This window comes from Papio anubis, chromosome 2 (assembly GCF_008728515.1).
Source record: "Papio anubis isolate 15944 chromosome 2, Panubis1.0, whole genome shotgun sequence".
NCBI classification, from domain to species: Eukaryota; Metazoa; Chordata; class Mammalia; order Primates; family Cercopithecidae; genus Papio; species Papio anubis.
Window position 1 is genome coordinate 143,449,450 of NC_044977.1, and position 22,469 is coordinate 143,471,918.

The 22,469-nt window shown below is 36.7% G+C and overlaps 1 long non-coding RNA gene across 6 annotated transcripts in view; it reads left to right on the forward strand.

Annotated features, from left to right (window-relative positions):
- The window catches only part of LOC103882294, a 124,744-nt gene that overhangs the window by 55,530 nt on the left and 46,745 nt on the right, over positions 1 to 22,469 (forward strand). For 4 of the 6 annotated variants that reach the window (XR_001900032.3, XR_001900034.3, XR_644053.4 and 1 more), the window contains one exon: positions 21,076 to 21,137. The exons of 1 other annotated variant lie outside the window; for it this stretch is intronic. This is a non-coding gene — a long non-coding RNA (uncharacterized LOC103882294). Of the gene's footprint in view, positions 1 to 12,185; positions 15,991 to 21,075; positions 21,138 to 22,469 lie in introns of those variants that run through there. One more of the 6 variants, XR_002520514.2, reaches the window with a different exon arrangement.

Genomic DNA, 22,469 nt, shown 5'->3' on the forward strand with positions numbered 1-22,469 from the left:
ATCATAGTTATTTCTTGTCTTCTGCTAGCTTTTGAATTTGTTTCCTCTTGCTTCTCTAGTTCTTTTAATTGTGATATTAGGGTGTTGATTTTAGATCTTTCCTGCTTTCTCTTGTGGGCATTTAGTGCTATACATTTCCCTCTACCCACTGCTTTAAATGTGTCCCAGAGATTCTGGTACATAGTGTCTTTGCTCTCATTGGTTTCAAAGAACATGTTTATTTCTGCCTTTATTTCGTTATTTATCCAGTAGCCATTCAGGAGCAGGATTTCAGTTTCCATGTAGTTGAGCAGTTTTTAGTGAGTTTCTTAATCCTGAGTTCTAATTTGATTGCACTGTGGTCTGAGAGACAGTTTGTTGTGATTTCTGTTCTTTTACATTTGCTGAGGAGTGTTTTACTTCCAATTGTGTGGTCAATTTCAGAATAAGTGTGATGTGGTGCTGAGAAGAATGTATATTCTGTTGATTTGGAGAGTTCTGTAGATGTCTATTCGTTCTGCTTGGTCCAGAGCTGAGTTATCCTTGGATATCCTTGGCTATCCTTGTTAATTTTCTGTCTCATTGAACTGTCTAATATTGACAGTGGGGTGTCAAAGTCTCCCATTATTATTGTGTGGGAGTCTAAATCTCTTTGTAGGTCTCTAAGGACTTGCTTTATGAATCTGGGTGCTCCTGTATTGGGTGCATATATATTTGGGATAGTTAGCTCTCCTTGTTGAATTGATCCCTTTACCATTATGTAATGGCCTTCTTTGTCTCTTTTGGTCTTTGTTGGTTTAAAGTCTGTTCTATCAGAGACCAGGATTGCAACCCCTGCCTTTTTTTTTCTTTTCATGTGCTTGGTAGATCATCCTCCATCCCTTTATTTTGAGCCTATGTGTGTCTTTGCACGTGTGATGGGTCTCCTGAATATAGCACACCAATGGGTCTTCCCTCTATCCAATTTGCCAATCTGTGTATTTTAATTGGGGCATGTAGCCTATTTACATTTAAGGTTAATATGGTTTTGTATGAATTTGATTCTGTCATTATGATGCTAGCTGGTTATTTCATCCATTAATTGATGCAGTTTATTCATAGTGTGAGTGGTCTTTACAATTTTTGCAGTGGCTGGTACCAGTTGTTCCTTTCCATGTTTACTGCTTCCTTCAGGAGCTCTTTTAAGACAGGCCTGGTGGTGACAAAATCTCTCAGCATTTGCTTATCTGTAAATGATTTTATTTCTCCTTCACTTATGAAGCTTAGTTTGGCTGAATATGAAATTCTGGGTTGAAAATTCTTTTCTTTAAGAATGTTGAATATTGGCCTCCACTCTCTTCTGACTCGTAGGGTTTCTGCCAAGAGACCTGCCGTTAGTCTGATGGGCTTCCCTTTGTGAGTAACCCGTTGGCTGCTCTTAACATTTTTTCCTTCATTTCAACCTTGGTGAATCTGGCATTATGTGCTTTGGGGTTGCTCTTCTCAAGGAGTGTCTTTGTGGTGTTCTCTGTGGTTCCTGAATTTGAATGTTGGCCTGCCTTGCTAAGTTGGGGAAGTTCTCCTGAATAATATCCTGAAGAATTTCTTCTAACTTGGTTCCATTCTCCCCATCACTTTTAGCTACACCACTCAAATGTAGATTTGATCTTTTCACGTAGTCCCATATTACTTGGAGGCTTTGTTCGTTTCTTTTCACTCTTTTTTCTCTAATCTTGTCTTCTCACTTTAATTAATTAATTTGATCTTCAATCACTGATATCCTTTCTTCTGCTTGATCGAATCTGCTATTGAAGCTTGTGTTTGCTTCTTGAAGTTCTCACACTATGGTTTTCAGCTCCATCAGGTCATTTAAGCACTTCTCTACACTAGTTATTCTAGTTAGCCATTCGTCTAACCTTTTTTCAAGGTTGTTAGCTTCCTTTCAATGGGTTAGAACATGCTCCTTTAGCTCGGAGAATTTTGTTATTATCGACCTTCTGAAGCCTACTTCTGTCAGCTCGTCAAAGTCATTCTCCGTCCAGTTTTGTTCCCTTGCTGGTGACGAGTTGTGTTCCTTTGGAGAAGAAGAGATACTCTGGTTTTTTGGAATTTTCAACCTTTCTGCTCTGGTTTCTCCCCATCTTTGTGGTTTTATCTACCTTTGGTCTTCGATGCTGGTGACCTAAGGATGGGGTTTTGGTGTGGATGAGCTTTTTGTTGATGTTGATGCTATTCCTTTCTATTTGTTAGTTTCCATTCTAACAGACAGGCCCCTCAGTGGCAGGTCTGCTTGAGTTTGCTGGAGGCCCACTCCAGAACCTGTTTTCCTGGGTATCAACAGCAGAGGCTGCAGATCACCAAATATTGCTGCCTGATCCTTCCTCTGGAAGCTTCTTCCCAGAGGAGCACCTGCCTATAGGAGCTGTCTGTTGGCCCCTACTGGGAGGTGTCTCCCAGTCAGGCTACACGAGGGCCAGGGACCCACTTGATGAGGCAGTCTGCCTGTTATTGGAGCTTGAATGCCATGCTGGGAGAATGACTGCTGTCTTCAGAACTGTCAGGCAGGGACGTTTAAGTCTGCAGAAGCTGTCTGCTGCCTTTTTTCCAGATATGCCCTGCCCCCAGAGGTGGAATCTAGAGGGCAGTAGGCCTTGCTGAGCTGCTGTGGGCTCCACCTATTTCGAGCTTCCCTGCCACTTTGTTTATTCTGTTAACATACAACCACCTACTTAAGCCTCAGCAATGGTATATGCCACTCCCGCTGCCAAGCTCTAGAATCCCAGGTTGATTTCAGACTGCTGCACTAGCATTTGGATTCCCCCTCTTATTTAACAGTCTTTGTCTTCTAAGTGGAACATTATTCATCTGTATCTAATATAATTACTATTTAGGTTTAAATCTACTATCTTGTGCTTTTGATTGATCACTTCTCTACTATATATCTCTCTCCTTCTTTTAGGATTCATTGAGCACTTTTTTCATTTCATTTATTTTCCCTCAACTACTTTGGAAGAGCACACACACACACACACACACTCACAGACACTAGTGGTGACTCAAGAAAATACAATGTGCATCCTTAACCTATTAAAGACTAATCTTAAATAATATTTTACCTTTCTTCTGAAAATTACCATGGACCTTAGGATACTTTAACTCTAACCAATATTAATTCATAAGCTGTTGTCACAGTATATGTATACTTTAATTATTGTTTCTAAAAAGACTACATAAGGGATTATTAATCATTAGATGTACCCAGGCATTTTCTATTTTCTTTGCCCTACATTCTCTTTTGCATCTCAGACTCTCTTCTATATTGGAATATTTTTCTTTTGACAGTAAAATACCCTTTAATGCAGGACTATTTGTGGTGAACATTCTCAATTTTTGTTCATTAAACATTAATATTCAGGTTTCATTTCTGTAGGGTAATTTTGCTGGACATAAAACTTGAGGTTAGCAGGGATTTTTAGTCCATAAAAAAAAATTCATTCCATTCTTCTAGTCATGTTGTATTGTGATGTGTGTTTTAAAAAAATATTTTGCTAGGAATTCGTTGGATTTCTTTAATCTTTTACTTGGAGTCTATGGTAGGCAGCATTCTTAAAAAGGACTCCTCTTGCCTCCAGATTCCATACCCTAATCTCCAGAACCTGTGAATATGATGAAATATTATTCCTAAAAAGTATGTTAATGCATAGTTGACTTTATAATAGAAACATTATCTGAGAGGCTTATCTAATCACATGAACTATTAAAAGCAAAGTATGTTTTCTGTCTGGTGGTAGAGGGGGAAATCAGAGAAATTTGAAGTGTTCAGAAGGACTCAACACAGTCATAGCTGCTTTGAAGATGGAGGATGCTACATGAGAAGAGTATGGGTAGTATGCAGGAGCTTAGGTTAGCCAGTCAGCAAGGAAAGGAGCCTTAGACTTCAGTCACAATGAAAAAGTAGTAATTAAAATTATACGTAGTCTATAGTCCCAATGCCGTTGAAATTGAAATGTGTATAAAAAGAATGAAAATAATGTATTTTAATAGTTTAATAGTATATCTATGTGTTCTTATAGATATTTTTTCTTTTTATGTTTTCCTGAATTTTTAAAGTTTTGTATGATAAAAAATAAGTTATTTAGAAATTATTACCATCTGAAACTTGAAAGGATGATGATTTGAACTTAATTTTAGTTAGCCAAGAATTAAATCTGTTTTATCCACAGTGAGAAAGAACTTGAAATTCAATATCATCCAAAAAATGAGTTTAATGTTTCCTCTAGCCTTATAGTAATCGATATCATATATTGATATCTTATGAAGTTGATACTTGATATGTGATTCACATACACTATCTCATTTAACTCCTGCAAACAAATTTATGAGGAAGCTAATGTTCTCTATTCACATTTTTCACATGAGCAGATAAAGGGTTGGCAAAGTCCTACAGCTATTTAGTGGGAGAGCTGGGATTTTAACCTGAGTTGTTTATTGTAACTGGATTATAGGCTGAACCATTAATTTTTATCTTAATATTTTCAAGAGATAAAAATACAATAGGAGAAATACTCTTTTAAGCATAAACGTCACCTCTGTAAAAATATTTCTTTTATTTTACTTTTCATTCTCAGTTGTGATTCTAGTAACCAGAGATTCCTTTTGGATTGAACAATACAAAGATCTCAGTTTCTGTAGACATAGCAGGCTCTCCAAAAATCCCATGAGACTAAACTCTATGAAATAAAATAATTAAACTGTTGTTTCTTGACAAGATTACGCTAGATGTTCTCTTCCAAGATAGATAGAAGTAATTGGGATCATATGTAATACAATCAATTAGAGTGAGCCCCCTCTTTAATTACAATAGTCATATTCTATGTATAGTGAATAATTCAGAGTTTTAAGAATAATTATATAAGCCATCAATCAAGTATATGTCTAGCCTTAAATACAAATTAAAAATTATGATAAAGTGTTGCTTTATAAACCTTCTCCACTCAGTAGTGCAGAGATTTAATACACTTCTATTTGAATAACAAAGCAAAGCACAACTGAGCAGGGATAAATAGTTCAATATATAATTTCAGCCACATCTGTATCTTTAAGCATTTTCTAGCCCATTTAGAGTGCATACCTCTGGTGTGTGCAAAGTGATTTTTTCTTAAATACAAAATAAGTAGCACATGCTGTTGGAACCTTGCCTTAACCCTTTTAGCATCTTGGCATTATAGTACTTTACAAGCAGAGCTCTAACTGCCTAATAACTTTCTGTGGCTTCTAGAGTCTCCTCTACTCACTAGCAAATCAGGCCCAAAGTTCTAGAGATTTAATAATTCCCAGAAACATCCTTTAATGTATAAGTGATGGAAAATGTTTAATAAAACCACTGATTACTATATTTCAGAGCTTCTTGCTCCACATTGGATCTCAGAATCTGTCTTAGTCTGTATTCTGCTGCTATAACAGAATACCCGAGACTGAAAAAATTATACCGAACAGAAATATATTGATTCATAGTTCTGAAGGCTTGGAAGTCTAATATCAAGGTGCCATCATTTGACAAAGGGCCTGTTCTTGCTAAATCTCAATATGGTGGAAGGTATCACATGGTAGAAGAGCAAAGAGATGGCAAGAGAGAGAGAGCAAAAGTGCGCAAACCCATTCCTGTGATAACCAATCTATTCGCATGATAATAGCGTTAGTATATTTGTGAGGGTAGAGCCCTCATGATCTAAACACATTTTAAAAGTCCCACCTCTCAATACCATCACAATGGCAATTAAATTTCAACATGAGTTTTGAAGGTGACAAACCTTCAAACCATAGCACAATTCAGGGGGATTAAATGACAGTGGCTCCCTCAGTGGTAACTGACTTGATAACAGCCACTTTGTTGCCTTTCCTTCCTTATCTCTAGTTCCCATTACTACTAGTGCTTCCTGAGGCCCATTCCAAAATAAACTACTTGCACCAGAATCCTTGTTTCAGAATCTACTATGGCAAAATCCAAACTAAGATATTTTGTTATAGAAGGGGTTCGAGGTAGCAGATACTTAGAATGGGAGTTTAGAATTAAATACTTGCAAGCCAAATGACAGAAAAGGACCTAATGTTAGTGCAAAGAAATGGTGATGAATCCTGTGGTTAAAACAGCAAAACTACTAATTACAGTGGTGACTATTACTGAACTGCTCACCTGTAGTGAATTGAGATGGAGTACAGGAGAAAGGAGATAAATTGGCTTGTGCAGTATATTCAGTATTTGAGTGACGTTGGGCCCTGTGACTAAGGACTGTGGAATTGATTGACTATTGTTAGGTGTCATCAATGTTTGAGGAAAGAAAATGGCAAGCTCAAGTCAGACAGCTTACTTGGGGCATGACATCCCTTGCAGCTGAAGAGCAGACTGGGCTGAAGATCTTTGATTGATACCATGGTCGAATTACAAAGAAAGGTGAATTCATAGTCCTGCCAAATCCCTATATAAAGTCAAGAGGCATGTAAGTAGGACTAGGGACCTGTGACCTGAGATGTCATTGGTGGATGAGCTTATAGTGGACACTATAATTTGTCAGAGAAGGTTTTAGCAGTCAGAGAATTCCTCTTGCTGAAGATTAATAGCCTTCTCTTGCCTGAAGACCATGCAAAGTCCACACCTGAGGTAGATGCACTGTGAAGTGATGCTGTGAACAGTCAGTGAGGACCTAAGGGCTGCCAACAACGATGTGGGTGAGCTTGGAAGTACATCTTTTGGTCCCAATTCAATTACCTTCTATTACCAAATTCTCCTGCACTGACCACTTGAAATTTTCCAGTTTTCAATGGCATTTTGCTTAAAAGCATGACAAAAAGTTATTTTAGTTAGATAACTATTTCTTAAAGGTAGCTATAGTTGAATGTTATCACTTATTTGTATTTTAGTGTGACTTTCTGCATCTATGGCCAATGTCTTGACTGCAATATCCTGAAAGACCTTGAGCCAGAACTACCTAGTTAAGCTGCTCCTAGATTGCTGGCATGGTAACCATGAGATAATAAGGGTTGGTTGTTTTAAGCCCCCAGGATTGAAGTTGATATTTTACGCAGCAATAGATAACAAGTACAGTGATTGAGCAAAATGCTGCATTGGAAAAACTGTAATCCATTGACCAATTTCCAGACCAAAGTCAGTTCTGTGATACAAAGCCCATCACTTGAAGAGAAAGCCAGTTCTTCCGTAGCAGCACAGCAGGATTCCTCAATTTTTCTGTAACTGTATTTAGGGATATGTACTGGAGAAAGAGCTGTTGAATTTAGGGTCTGAACTCACACCTGTAGATTCAAAATGCCATCATGAAACCCTTGTAAGAGTGAGGTAGTATGAGGGCCCTGTGATAAAGATCCAAGTCTGTTTCACAATGCACCCAATATGGGTCTATGGCCTCCTGCTATCATCATTTTATTATCACTTGAGGGCCTAATTAAGATGGATATACTTAGCAGGTGGGAAGAACTCATGCATTATTTACCTGACCTGTGGAGTAAGAAACATAATTATAGGAAAGACCAACTGGAAGCCCCTGAAAGTGTCTCACCCCAAATGAAAGTAGCATGTCATAAACAATCCTGAGTGCATGGTGAGTGGAATGACAGGGATTAGTGGCAGTCTCAATGATCTCATGGATGCAGAGCTGGTGGTCTTTATCATATGTCTTCTTAGTGAACCAGTATAGTCTCTGAAAAAAAATGGATCCAGATAACTTACGACAGATGATGGTGGACTATTATAAACTTAACCAAATGATAACCCCAATTATAGCTGTTATTTAAAATATGATTATTTACTAGACAAATCAATGCAGACTCTGCCATGTATATGCACTTATTTATCCTGTAGATGCATGCTTTTAAAACCCATAAACATTCATTTTAGAATCACTTCACATTCACTGAGAATGAACAGCAATACATATTTATAATCTTGCTTCAGACTGTGTTAATTCTCCAGTTCTCTGTTACAGCATGGTCTGAAGAGACCTTGGTTATAGAGAAATCGTATAGGGTATTTTACTGGTCCAGTATATTAGTGACATTATGTTAATCAGATCTGGTGACCAGGAACTTGTAAGTAATCTGGGTATTTATTCACAATGTTGAAGAAAAACCCAATAAAAATTAAGGGCCCTGCCCCTCTGAGTAAGGTTTAAGAGATTAGATGATCTGGGTCATGCTGAAATATATCCTCTAATGTAAAGGTTGAAACATTACATTTTGCGTTTCCTGTTACTAAGAAAGAGATGTCATATTTGGTAGCTCTCTGAATTTGGAAGAAAGCACATACCACTTTGGTTATACTGATCCATCTTATTTATTGAGTTACTCAGAAAATTGCTAGTTTTGAGTGAGGTCCAGAACAGAAGTTTTCATAGCAGGTTTAAGCTGCAACATTGTTTGGATCATATGATGTGGCAGGAGCTATGTGGAGTTTCTCTAAGCCCGAATGTAAGAGTCATAGAACCCTTCTTTCAGACTTTTGACTACCAGCCAAGCCATTGATCACTGCCATGAGTTCACGGATATCTTTAACTCAACCACTTATCCCTCCGCATGATGACAAACATACTGCTGGTATCCATTGTATATAAGGATACTATGGGGAATCTCTTCCAGCTTCAGTAAGAAAATCATAGTACTCACTCCTTAGGTTCTGGAGCAAGGCCATCCAATTTGCAGCAAAGAAAAATATTCAGAGTTTGAAAAACAACTTCTATAATGCCATTGATCCCTGACCCTAGGGCAGGAAGCTCCTGACCATGGAACATTAAGTAATTATGCAACCAGAAGTGCCCATCACAAGGGAAATACATTATATCCACCAAATCATAATATCAGGAAGCAACGACAACAATCCATTGTACAGTGGAAATGGTATATTCAGGATGGGGCTCAAGAGGGTCTGAAGTCCATAAACAAGTGACACAACAGGGGACCAGAGCCCCATGTTACATTTCCCTGTTGCACCAATGCCTTTTCTTTCACTTACAGCTTTGGCCTTGTTAGGGGATACCTGAAACTAAATGATAGATAAAGAATCAAAACAAAGCAAAACAAAACAAAGCACCCAAGCCTATATCTCTCAGATGGGTTGACTATGTTGATGAAAAGCCAGAAATGGACTTCTGCCACATTCTAGCCCAAATCAAAAGTGGCTCTGAAAGACAGTAGAGAATACATTCCTCCAAGTGGGCAGACCTTAAAGCAGTACACCTGGTAATAAACTTTATGCAAATTGAGAAGAAGTTGGGTTAATGAGATACACGAGCACATTGGCAGTGATGAATAGCTGGGCTGGTTGGTGGTCAAAGGTTTGGAAGAAGCAGCATTGAAAGATGGGGATCAGTCTGAAGAAAAAGCTTGTGGAAGAACCTGCAGGAATGTGTCTCTGATTAATGCCTACAAAAGTATCAACCACACAATAGCCACCTGGATAAAATGACTCAGCCAGTGGATATCAGCCAGACTCGTTTTTCATTTATTTAAATGATAGTATAGGGACTCACACAAGGAGTAGCAGAAATGGAGATTATGCATGGTCTCAAAGGCATGAAATGTTTCTCACCAAACCTAATATAGCTACTGTTACTCCTGAGTGTTCAACCTGTCAGCAGCAGAGATGTGTAAGCAGACTTACACTATGCTCTCAATTTAGTCTTCTCTGAAGAGACCAACAAACCACCTGTCCTCACGTTGATAGCATTATATATTTTTTCATCCTAGAAGGACAGCAATTGTCCTCACTGGGATTAATATTCTAATTAGGCTGGTCTTTCGTACCATACTGCCTTCACCATCACCAACATCTGAGGTTTCAGTGTGTTTGACTTATTATCACTTATTATCACAGCATCACATATATTATCTTAGGTCAAATGATCCACTTTATAGCAAATAAAGTATAACAATGGCACATGTTCAAGAGCTCCCTTGATCTCACCAGTTACAGCACCTAAATGCTTCCAGGCTAATAAAATGTTGCTTAGAGCCATTGGGAATTATATGCTCTTTCCCTGATAGGTAAAATATATGCATCTAGGAACCAAAAGGTGAAAGTTGGAGTGCCTTCTCCATTGTTCCTCCTCATGGCCCACTTGATAAATTTGTGCTGGACTAGAGGCCTTGTTTTCAAAGGAGGTTATGCTTCTAAGGTTTCTCTAAATCTAAGCTAACCACTGCCCAGTTCTTTAAGGGTTATCACGCCAGTAGACAAGTAGGTAAAGAAAAAGTTTCTATACTATTATAAGTGGTATAATTATACAGTAATAAATACATACCATGAGTACTATGAGGAAATATTGTTGCTACATATTACATGATGTGGGCAGAGAGGGATATGTCTAGAACCTAGAGATGCATTAGGTCATAGGTCACATCTTAGTGCTTCCATGCTCATTGATAACTGTGAATAGGCAATTATAGCCATCATAACCTAACAGGATACCTGCAGTACAGACTCCTCTGCCTGGATTATCCCAATAGACAAGCAATTTAGTTTGGCAGAAATGTTGGTTGAAAGTGAAAGGAAACTAGAATGGGTAATAGAGGAGAGAGATGATGAATATCAGTTGTGGTCTCAAGATCAACTGCAATAGCCAGGACTAACCTCCCTCCACCATTTACCTTTTCCAAAATTGTATCCAGTTACCATTTTGAAGAGGCTTTGCCAGGATGGATGGAGTGAACCTGACTTGGGGCACAGGTAGATCTGAAGAAATAGTTGACTATAACAGGTGTTGTCTGTGCTCCTCCCATATCATTGCAGTGTAAAATGGTCTGTGACTTAACTGGGTGAGGGCTTTCTCTTATACCACAACTTGCCTTGTACAGCAGCTTGTAGTGCTGGATAATTCACATCCCCTGAGGGATCCCTCAACTAAGGGTGATGGAAGTTTGTGCATAAATATCTCAGCTTTATCCCCCCTCAAGTGGATTGAATCTGTGGAACTTGTTTTACATTCAATCTGCAACATGATCAATCACCAGTTACCGATAGTGGTAAACTGACTTAACAACACTTTCTTCATTGGCTGTCCTCAAATTCCCATCTCAGTTCTCCATAACCTGACTGGCATTTCCTTAGCTCACCTCCCTAATAAATAAACTTTTTCCACTTGAATTATCAACTCACAGTCTGCTTCTGGGAAACATAAATGAAAAAAAGCATGCATTGCCCCTTTTGGCTTTGAGCTTTACCTCACCAGTGCAAAAACCTTTGCAAGGGTTTTACAGTTTACAAAAGCTGCAATGGCAAGGAGCTTTTGTAAACTACAAAATCCCATGGATTATATGAAGTAATGTAAAGGCCAGCATTTCATTCTTGAGGATATTTAATCCCCTTGGATTACCAGGATGTACAGGGCTACTTGCTTCGAATTCCAGTAGTTTGAGAGTCTTAGGCTTGTTATGAATAATACTTATTGAGTGTTTAATATATTCTGGGAACTGTTCCAAGTGCTTTACATATATTGGTTAACTTATTATGAACTAATATAAAGTATCTATGGTGTAAAATTCGTTTTCTTGATGCTGAATCCATGATCATACCACTGGTCTTCTCTTATTTACTCATATCTACTTCTTCTAATATACATGCCTGAGGGACCAGATGAATAAGCTCTACACAAGATAAGAGTAAATAAGTCATTAGCAAGTGTCACTCAACTTTGTAATACATGTTTAGGTTCTTCAGATGATTTTTCAGATATCTTCATACAGCAAAGTTACTAGATTAGTGACTTATGGAAACACATGTATATTTCATATGAATTGCAACACCTATTTAATTAATTTGCCTCTTCCTGTTTCTGTTTTCATATTTTCTCTCCATGATGTTAGAGCTAATTCTAGTCTTTTAATTTTGTGAGTTATAGTCTCAATTTAAATCAAATACTTTGGGCATAGGTATATAAAGTCATGTTCAAATTTACTTAAGATGTATTTATTATTGTTGTGTACTCCAAAACTTAGGGCAATTAAAGAGGTATATATTTAGTGAAAGAGCAGAATTTGAAACTGTAAACCAAAAACTGTTACTATGATTTAGTTGTTTAAAAGAGTGAATCATTTAGAGGCATATATTTGAAGTGATTATCTAAAATATAAGCCTTTAACCAGATTTTAAAATATTGTATATTAAATTTATAACATTACTTTGAAATGTGACTTTGTAAAAATAAATAAATAAATAGATAGATAAATAAATAATTGTATTCCCAGTTCCTTTCTCATTGAAGACAGATGGAATTTAGGTAAACTTATTAACTAAATTATATATGTTATGATTACATACTTTTCCTTCTTGCAGCCATAACCCTTCTAATTTTTTCTTTATTAGTCAAAATTTTGACATATTTCATGTAATATATTTGCTGTTTGATGTACGGTACCATGAAAATTTGTCATCTGACTATTTAAATATTTACTTCAGTGAGGTATGATAGAATTAGGACACTTCATTGAGAAAGGCACTATTTAGAAGAGAATACATTAAAATAGTGTAGTATTTTAGCAGGATAACTCATCATTAGCTTCATATTTATGCATATTCTTCTGTATTCCTTCTGAAGAGAGTCAGCAGCTTGAGATTTGGCCCAACAGCTACTGACAAGGGAGCTTTCTGCAAGGATAAAAGCTTTGAAAATCACTACAAATAAAGCATCTTGTTTTCCATTAAGTTACATTCAAATATCCATGTACTGTACCCTGTAATTAAGTCAAATATCAATTTTAATCACTGCATCCTTAGTACATAATTTCTGTAATGCAATTGCAGCAGTATAATATGGAGCAGCTAAAATGCCCTTGTTAAATGGAATTTTAACTGCGGGAAATTGAGATACAAAGAAAATCATCATACCTGCACTTAAGCAGTTAAGCTGAGAGATTTATGTTTAGGAAAGTAGGGGAAGAGAGACTGGTTTAATTCACAAATTATTGTCCCTGCTAGTCTACATCTATGATTTTGAAATAAGAATATTGACTATGCTTTGATTTTAGAGAGTATCTGAGAGTATCTTTAGAGAGTATCTACATCTATGGTTTTGAAATAAGAATACTGACTATGCTTTGATTTTAGAGAGTATCCGAAGAAGTTCCTTAAAGATAGGACTCCTGTTCTATTAGTTAATAAAAGGATCCTACAATTAAGTTTGAATGCTATTATCTTAACAGATAGCAACGTTAATTTTGAGGAAGAAAACTATCTTCCTTTTGCTAGCTTTCCAAGAAAGGAGTTTGACTGTGGGAGAAAAAGCTTTATTATTTAAAATACAACTTGCAGCTCTTCAATTAGAAGCAATTTCAAATGTCAGATTTAAAGTCTATACAACATCTCACATAAACGTAGCAATTGCCTTGTACATCATTCAGCAATAGTTTAACTCTGTTTAAGACTGGAAGAAAATATTTTGAGTAGAAATAGAAATGATGAAATAACTACTAGGTGTCATCATATCTTCCTCATATTGACACATTAGCATATTAGGAAAAAAAATGTCTGGTCATATATAGATATTGCCAGGCTTAAAACTCTTGCTCCTTTCTTCAGTGAGCTGGCTCAACATTCATACTGGCATTACTCCAAGAAATGGAAATCATCTGAGATGTCATTATGTAGTTAGTGGTTCTAGAACCTTGATAGAATATTTACAATTAAAAAATACAAAGTTTTGAAAATCCATGAATAATTCATCTGACCATTTACACAAAACATTCAGCTGAAATATTCCAGTGTTGCATATACAAGTGCGTGCTTAAGCTACTCTTTTTCTTTATGATGAGAGGGAAATAGTTTGCTGGGCACACCCTTCTTGTCAATGGTGCAAATCCTTTTAGAATCCAATTGTGAAACTGCCATTTAGATTAGGTTCATGTTCATAGCTTTTGAATTATTGAGTACTTGAAGGCCAGGGCATCCCAATCTGTGTCATAGATGCATAATTTATCATGATGTTTAAAAGCATGTGTATCTTAAAGGCTTCTGGAACTTTATTTCAATGCCTAATGACAGCACATCTGGAGCTTTTTATGTTTTCAAAGTCTTGGCAAAAAGACAGGGCCTTCTGGTGCTGTGGCCTCACGTGACAGCTCAGTACCTTTTAATGTCCCCTTTCTGTCTTTGAATTTTATACTTTTCCTTTCTGATTTGGTTCTTCTCCCCACCCCCAGTCCTTTACATCACTAACTCTTTCTTTGGTCTTTGTATATTTTTTAAGACTCTATTTCACAGGCCCCTCCATGGTGCCCCCATGTTTTCTTTGCATCTCTCTTCTTTATGTTCTTCTTTTGTGCATTCTGCCTTTTTTGATTTCTGCTGCTTGAGAAAACCCTTTCAGACATTTTCCTATTTATTGTGTTATTTTTCTTTGTAGGAGGATCCTAGTTAATTTATTACTGGTCTGAATTTTGTCTCAGAGACCTCTAATATTTGCCGCACCACAGTGAAGAAAAGGGGTGGATAATGGCAAACTTCCTTTAACTTCTGTTGTTAGAATGATAAAAGTTGAGTGGGGCGATTTCAAAGCTGGGGGTGATTCAAGCCTTCCTCTTCTCCGGAGGTCAAATCAACCACCACCACAATGAGACTGCCACCTTCCCACTTCCTTGCTCTTAACCCCAACAATGACAATCGGCACTCAGTCACAAACTGACAGAAATTCCAACTTGCAGAGTCGGAAAAGAAAAAGGGGCCAGGGATTGCTGGTGAGACGGAAGAAGCTTGAAGTGCAGACACATGCATAAAGGAAAACTGTTGGATAAAAACACCCCATTTTCCCATTTTAAATGTCTTTTCAGTTTTTGTCTCAATTATTTTTAATCTTTCTTCTAAAGTAAGATTTGAGTAATCTTTTATAGAATATAATCTTTATTGGTCCCTGAATTAAGTCAGATTATTATGAAGAGTTATTGTTTTATGTATGGGATACAAATCAGAATTTACATTTATGTTTCCTTATTGTTTTTGAGGAATGTGACTGCTGCCTAGAATAAAAGACTCTCATAAAAGGGTAGTGTTCACAGAGATACATGTAATGGCATATTGAGGACTTTCTTCATTTTTTTAAATGTAGAATTAAATACACTTATTATGAAGACATCTTAGGAGACATATTGAGAAATAAGATTTAAAATTTGATTCAACATTTCTGCATACTTTATGTAACCTGCCTGTGAAAGAACCCTAGGGTTGGTGAGTATGATGATATACTAGCAATGTGATACTGATTATTAAAATTTCTATATGTAGTTGTTTTCTTTCAGAAGATCCAATTTGATCCTTGTTGTTTCAAAATCCATCTAATGCAGGTTTTCTCCTTCTAACAGAGAAAGGCTATCTACAGGCAGGATATCCCATTTTGTTAACCTATTAAGTGACATTTAGACTTCCACAGTTTGTCTTCTTTACCACTTGATACTGACGTCTTATTGCTCTTCACATGTAAGCCAAAGGATAGAGTTTTCTTGTATATTAATGCAAAGGTTCTTTAAGATCCATGCACACAGGCTTTGTTTCACAGCTTTGAACTAAGGTGCCTGGGATGTCTTTCAGTCCTCAGAACAGACAATGGCTGAGCTCTCAACTCTTCTTTTAAAGGGCTCAAATTTGAGTTTTCCTATGACAGCTTTATCAGCAAACTCCTAATGAGGTAAAATTGGCTACTCGTGGACTTGGTTCTCTGTATCCGGCATATTTTTCAACAACAGCCCCTAGAATACATTAGGGCACCTGAGGTTGTGCTTGATACAAAATAGGCATTCAATATCTACAGACTGGCATCAATATTGACACTTACAGACTGACAGAATGACTGGTTCATTAGATACCTAATCACTTAACAGTGCTCTCATCAAGCCCATGATGGATTAATTCACACTCCTGTACTTTTGCATATGCATCCTCTCTGGTCAGCGTCTTGACTAGCTGAGTCATTAAGGCAAGAAGAAAATGAGCAGAAAAGAGGGGAGAAATAGTCAACATGTACCAAGAACCTGCTGAGCCAGGTACCGTGCCAAGCACTTTACATTAATTAGTTAATTTAACCTCACAATAGCCAAATGAGGCAGGGACCATTATCATTCCCGTTTGACAATATAGAAAACTGAAACCAGGAGATCAATGAACTTTCCCGTAGTTACACAACTAGTGTGGAAATTGGACTCAGTTTCTGTCTGTATGACTATAGCGCGCAAGTTATTAGGCTGGTGCAAAAGTAATTGCGGTTTTTGACTTTTTTTTTTTTTTTAAAGACAAAACCCACAATTACTGTTGCACCAACATAATGATAACCTTCAATCGTTCTAACTTATCTAGCTAGTGAATGCAAACTTGTTTTGCAAAATCTTTGCAGCTAGCCGTTTCTCCAAGGAGCAGAGCCTGGCATGACAGTCATTTCAATGTGTCCCCTTTGCGCAGAGCTAGATGAGATTATTACTATGTGACTATTCAGATTTGTGTTTTTCCTGTTCCTTGAAGGCATGGGTGATGTCATCTTATCTCCTGTGCCTGGACATTTCCTGAGTCCTAGTTGAATAAATGGATGAGTGTCCTTATTGTACAAATTTTTATCACAGTTGTCATATGCATTGCAGTTATTTATTTTATAATCTTATAATCTTTTTCCTGGCCTTGCTTCTGATGTTGTTCAGAAACATCTGCTGATGAATAAAAGAATGAAAAAGTGAAGTTAAGAATAAACACAAGTGATTGTGGTGTGGAAGGCTTGTTTCCAAATCTTACTTGCCAGACTCTTAAAAATTTATTTGTTCTTATCTGTCTGAATAATTCCAACTCAAATGTCAAGACTCAAGATATGCATCTTTTTCTCAGAAAACGCCACTGCCCCCAATATTCACACCCAGGGTGCGCCCAGACTGTCAGGGAGAAAAGGCTCATTGTTGGAGCCTCTAGCTCTGACCAGAGCTGGATGATGGCGCTTCCCATGTTGTAATGCAGCTCTTTATTTGGGTCTAGGTCTCCTAATAGGCTAAGACCTAGAGACTAATATTTTATTTAACTGTATGTCTTTAATATGTAGCATATTTCTTAGCATGCAGCAGGCAGTTATTGACTATTAACTGCTATTTGTTGAATGAGTGAGTCATTTTGTATGTTTATAAATAGGGGTGGGAACCCAGAAAATTAATTAAAGGAAAAAGAAGCTAAAGTTAAACTTTTATTTTTTTATTTCCATAGGTTTTTGGGGAACAGGTGTTATTTGGTTACATGAGTAAATTCTTTAGTGGTGATTTGTGAGATTTTGGTGCACTCATCATCTGAGCAGTACACACTAAACCCAATTTGTAGTCTTTTATCCCTCACCCACCTCACACCCTTTCCCCTGAGTCCCCAAAGTCCATTGTATCATTCCTTTTTTCTTTTGAGACAGAGTCTCTCTCTGTTGCCAGGCTGGAGTGCAGTGGTGCAGTCTCGACTCACTGCAGCCTCTGTCTCCTGGGTTCAAGCAATTCTCTTGCCTCAGCTTCCCAAGTAGCTGGGTCTACAGGCACGCACTACCACGCCCAGCTAACTTTTTGTACCTTTAGTAGAGATGGGGTTTCATCATGCTGGCCAGGATGGTCTCGATTTCTTGACCTCGTGATCCGCTCACCTCGGGCTCCCAAGGTGTTGGGATTACAGGCATGAGCCACCACCCCTGGCCCACTGTACGTCTTATGCCTTTGCCCCCTCATAGCTTAGCTCCCACTTATGAGTGAGAGCATACAATGTTTGGTTTTCCATTCCTGAGTCACTTTACTTAGAATAATAGTCTCCAGTTCCATCTAGGTTGCTGCAAATGCTGTTAATTTGTTCCTTTTTATTACTGAGTAGTATTCCATTATATATATATGCCACAGTTTTTTAAATCCAGTCATTGATTGATGAGGATTTGAGCTGGTTCCATATTTTTGCAATTATGAATTGTGCTGCTGTAAACATGTCTGTGCAGGTATCTTTTTTGCATAATGACTTCTTTTCCTCTGGGGAGATACCTAGTAGTGGGATTGCTGAATCAAATGGTAGTTCTACTTTTAGTTCTTTAAGGAACCTCCACACTGTTTTCTGTAATGGTTGTACTAGTTTACATTCCTACCAGCAGTGTAGAAGTGTTCCCTGTTCACTGCATCCATGCCAACATCTATATATATATTTTTTTTATGGCCATTCTTACAGGAGTAAGGTGGTATTGCATTGCAGTTTTGATTTGCATTTCCCTGATCATTAGTGATATTGAGCATTTTTCACATGTTTGTTGGCCATTTGTATACCTTCTTTTGAGAATTGTCTATTCATGTCCTTAGCCCACTTTTTGATAGAACTATGTGTTTTTTTCTTGCTGATTTGTTTGAGTTCATTGTAGATTCTGGATATTAGTCCTTTGTCAAATCTATCTATTTATCTTTCTTTTTGTTGCATTTGCTTTTGGGTTCTTAGTCATGAGGTCTTTGCCTGAGCCAATGTCAAGAAGGGTTTTTCCAATGTTATTTTCTAGAATTTTTATAGTTTCAGGTCTTAGATTGAAGCCCTTGATCCAACTTGAGTTGATTTTTGTATAAGGTGAGAGATGAGGATCCAGTTTCATTCTTTGACATGTGGCTTGCCAATTATCCCAGCACCATTTGTTGAAGATCAGTTGGCTGTAGGTATTTGGGTTTATTTCTGGGTTCTTTATTGTGTTCGATTGGTCTATGTGCCTATTTTTATACCAGTATCATGCTGTTTTCATTACTTTGGCCTTGTAGTATAGTTTGAAGTCAGGTAATGTAATGCCTCCAGATTTGTTTGTTTTGCTTAGTCTTGCTTTGGTTATGCAGACTTTTTTTCTGTTCCATATGGATTTTAGGATTGTTTTTTCCAGTTCTGTGAACAATGATGGTGGTATTTTGTCAGGAATTGCATTGAATTTGTAGATTGCTTTTGGCAGTATGGTCATTTTCACAATGCTGATCCTACCCATCCATGAGCATGGGATGTGTTTCCATTTGTTTGTGTCATCTATGATTTCTTTCAGTAGTGTTTTGTAGTTTTCCTTGTAGAGGTCTTTCACCTCCTTGATTAGGTATATTCCTAAGTATTTTATTTGATTTTATTGCAGCTATTGTAAAAGGAGTTGAGTTCTTGATTTGATTCTCAGCTTGGTCGCTGTTGGTGTATAGCAGACCTACTGATTTGTGTACATTAATTTTGTATTCTGAAACTTTGCTGAATTCATTTATCAGTTATAGAAGCTTTTTGGAGGAGACTTTAGGGTTTTCTAGGTACATGATTGTATCATCAGCAAGCAGCGACAGTTTGACTTCTTCTTTACCAATTTGGGTGTCCTTTTTTCTTTCTCTTGCCTGATTGCTCTGTCAAGAACTTCTAGTACTATGTTGAATAGAAGTGGTGAGAGTGGGCATCCTTATGTTGTTCCAGTTCTCAGAAGAAATGTTTTTAACTTTTCCCCATTCAGTATTATGTTGGCTGTGGGTTTGTCATAGATGGCTTGTATTACATTGCAGTATGTTCCTTGTATGCCGATTTTGCTGAAGGTTTTAATCATAAATGGATGCTGGAATTTGTCAAATGCCTTTTCTGTGTCTGTGGAAATGATCATGTGATTTTTTAAAAACTTCTGTTTATGTGGTGTATCACGTTTGTTTACTTGTGTATGTTAAACCTTCCCTGCATCCCTGCTATGAAACTCACTTGATTATGGTAGATTATCTTTTTGATATGTTGTTGGATTTAGTTAGATAGTATTTCGTTAAGGATTTTTGCATCTATGTTTATGAGGGATATTGATCTGTAGTTTTCTTTTTTTGTTATGTCCTTTCCTGGTTTTGGCATTAGGGTGATACTGGTTTCATAGAATGAATTAGGGAGGAATCCCTCTTTCTCTATCTTGTGAAATAGTGTCAATAGGATTGGTACCAAAGTCCACTTCACTCCCCTGCCACCTCCACTGGAGCAGGTGCTGGTATCTATGGCTGAGAGACCTGAAGACGGTTCATATAATGGGACTCTGAGCAGACACAGAGTACCAGCCCACAGCCTGGTAGCCGTCCTGGGTGGCTAGATCCAGAAGAGAAATAACAATCACTACAGTTCAGTTCTCAGGAAGCCACATCCCTAGGAAAAGGGCAAGAGTACTATATTAAGGGAGCACCCTGTGGGACAAAATAATCTGAACAGCAGCCTTGAGCCTCAGACCTTCCTTCTGACATAGACTACCCAAATGAGAAGAAACCAGAAAAACAAATCTGGTAATATGACAAAACAAGATTCTTTAACACTCCCCAAAAATCACACTAGCTCACCAGCAGTGGATCCAAACCAAGAAGAAATCCCTGAATTGCCAGAAAAAGAATTCAGAATGTTGATTATTAAGCTAATCAAGGAGGCACCAGAGAAAAGTAAAGTCCAATTTAATTTTTAGTTCTTTAAAGAACCTCCACACTGTTTTCCATAATGGTTGTACTAGTTTACATTCCCACCAGCAGTGTAGAAGTGTTTGTGTGACTTGTAAGGAGGGGCAGATTGCACCTATGAGTAAATTTCCCTTTGGAAATAGTCACGTAGTACTGTTAAAAAGCATATTATAAAAACCACTTTAGGGCAATAGTTGTAAAAATGCAACCCAAGGCTTCCAAAATTTTAGCAACAATACTCTTAAATTGCAGTAGATGGTGGTGGTGTTATGAAAATCTGCCATCCTTGGTTAGCTAAAATAAAACACATCTCACTTTTCATAAAAACACTTTTGTTCCTTTTTATTTTGAAAAATGAAGAGAAAAGAGGGTGCCTAATAACTCTTGTTTCTAGAAGCTTTAAGTACAAAAGAAAACTTAAAAAAAGAAAGTGGTCACTGTTGGTCCATGATTGAAGAATTATAAAAAAGTTTATTTTTCATAATTGATGGTATATAGATAGATATGGATGATATATATTACATATAAATATAAATATATATATATATTTGTGAATATAATTATGTCACAGAGATGATAAAAACGATACATTGTGTGTTGGTCACTATCTATATATAATTGTATGTATATAAATTGCATATATCATATACATAATTTTTTTCTGTATTTGCTGTTTAGGATTGGAGAAGGAAGAATGGTCCCCTTCCCTACATCTACAACTATCAACACTTCAAAATATGGTTAAAAAAGACTTTGATTACTTAAAAATAGAATAATGTATCTTTCCATGGATGGGGTGTCCATGTTTGTATTACCTTGAGATCAAAATCTGACAGAGTATATGGGAACATTTCTCTTTTGCCTTATTCCAACCCCACATTTATTAGTCCAAAATTAAAATGCGTATTATCTTTTGACTGATCAATGAAATGGGTACAAGTCAAAGACTACAAAACATTTCAAGAAAGACTTCAGAATATCTTAGTACTGTACAAGCAAACAAGATTTTGATTTAGATTATTTCTTAATACTTCCTAAAGTTGAACGACTTTATGATTTCCTGAAGTAAAATATATATTTCTGCTGTTGTATAAAAGCAAGACAATTAATTTTCTCCTTATATCTTCTTATTCTTTTTATGCTTGCATCTATTTAGTATACAAATCAAAGGGATAAAAAATTGATGTACAGACAGTCCCCAGTTTACAATGGTTTGACTTGACTTTTTGACTTTATGATGGTGCAAAAACCATACACATTCAATAGAAAGTGGTAAGACACTCTCCTGTGATGCTGCAGCTCCCAGTCAGCCATGCCGTCACGAGGGTAATCAGCTGGTATTCTATAGTGTCCTGTGTTGCCAGATGGTTTTGCCCAACTGTAGCCTAATGTAAGGTGTCTGAGCACGTTTAAGGTAGTCTAGGCTAAGCTACAACGTTAAGTAGTTTAGGTGTATTAAACACGCTTTAAAGTTATGATATTTTCAACTTACAATGTTTATGGAGATGAAACCTTATGTTAAGTCAAAGAGCATCTGTATAAGCAGGATCATTATCCTTATGTAAATGAGATCAAAAAAGAGAAGCATTCACTAAGACTATTCCTTTTAGTACTATTTTCTTGATAAGGAAAAAAGACCAAAAAAAAGTTGACCAAATTTTTAAAAATTTACATTTTATATTTTTAAAGCATATCAATTCTATACAGGCCACCTAAATATTAGACTTTCAGATACGTGACTTCTAACATATTCTGAAGGCATTTTTATATGTATGTAAACGTGTATATATAGACATTTACATACTTATATAGACATTTCCATACATATATATCTTTACATCTCTGAAAATTAGTATTGAAATATGTGAGAAACAGGATTTGTTGTGTGTGCTCGTTTTAAAAACACTGTATAACAGTAAAATATTTTTCATTGTGGAAAATGATTAAATGGTATTATGTAGAATTATTTTACAGCTGATGACGTAAGGGATGATTTTTTTCAAAAATTTTTTTTACTATTTTGAAGTGTCCTTTTAAAAGAATGATACTTTTTACAACAATGATAAAATAAT